This window comes from Ochotona princeps, chromosome 3 (assembly GCF_030435755.1).
Source record: "Ochotona princeps isolate mOchPri1 chromosome 3, mOchPri1.hap1, whole genome shotgun sequence".
Taxonomy (NCBI): Eukaryota; Metazoa; Chordata; class Mammalia; order Lagomorpha; family Ochotonidae; genus Ochotona; species Ochotona princeps.
The window spans coordinates 104,410,191-104,411,460 of record NC_080834.1 but is presented as its reverse complement, the minus strand read 5'-3'; the positions used below and the strand labels follow the sequence as shown (position 1 = coordinate 104,411,460).

General features: G+C 37.2%; 1 pseudogene; it reads left to right on the top strand.

The window, feature by feature from the left end:
- The first annotated feature begins 435 nt into the window (after positions 1-435).
- LOC118758890 (U2 spliceosomal RNA) lies at positions 436-554 on the top strand (annotated as a pseudogene).
- Positions 555-1,270: the final 716 nt, after the last annotated feature.

The following is a 1,270-nucleotide window of genomic DNA, read 5'->3' as shown; positions in this document are numbered from 1 at the left end:
GGTGAATGCATGAAGGCAGAGGAAACGACAAGTCTCTTGTATAAACACATACGCGCAACTTCAAAAAGAAAGATCTTTCATCTGCTGGTTCACTGCTCAAGTGGTTGCATTGACCAGGACTGGGCCAGACTGAAGCTAGAAGCTTGGAACTCCATTTGGATATTCCATATGAGCAGGGACTGAAGCATTTGGGCCATCTTTCACTGCTTTTTGAGGCACCTTAGCAGGAAAGTGGAGCAGCAGCAGAGAGCTATGTCAGAAGTCAATCCTGTTGACATCGTAATCTCAGACTTGCAATCTCCAGAACTCACAGGAAAAAGGTTTTCTGTATTTTTCAGCCTATGGTACTTTGCCCTGAAAGACTTAGAAAATGAATGCATTGTGTGATCATGGGTATTTATTCCCCTCTCAACTTTTAATTTTTTAAATCTATATATCGCTTATCGGCCTTTTGGCTAAGATCAAGTGTAGTATCTGTTCTTATCAGTTTAAATCTATAAAATGGGTATGATAATACATAAATGGTACTGTGATATAGAAATAAGAAAATTACTTATTTTGAATTAGGGAAGTAGGTGACAAAAACAGAACAAATATTGAATCATGATGGCCTTTTGATTTTATTTACTTTTTCTAAAAGCCTAAGAGAAAAATATAGGTACATTCTAATTTAAAAAGACCCAAGACTCCAGTAAAAATTAACTGAATAAGAATTATTTATGGGAAGAATCCCAATAGTGCAATACCATCCCATGGGGAGATCTAAGGGAATTTAAAACATAACTTGATCCCCTCCTTCCAAATTTGAATTTGCATCAACTTTCTAGAGGCAAGTTATTGCATAAATTAGGACATACTGTATTCATTTAAACCTTAAGTTTTGATTTAATAAGAGATTTCAGGATGCTGAGAGCAGCCTAGTCCTGCCATTGTTATTGTAATGCATGCATAGACGGCAGTTGATAATCAGAGCTGTGTTGGGCATTCCACTTTGCACCTCCTAGGGCACCAATTTTCAGAAACTGTTAGAACCCAATAGAAAAAATCTCACCTAAGATTCTGTGAGTTAAATTACAGGAGAAGCCATTATCATTCATTTTACTGGCACTACTGGTTCAGGTTATCAGCCAAGCACCTCTGGATGACAGGGAAGATTTCACTAGTTTTGAGAATCAGCTGAAATGGTCAACCAGTGTATTCCATTGTCTTTCTAATCAAGAAATACTTCTTAACTGAACCAAAAGGATATGTTGAGCCCCTATTTGATGTC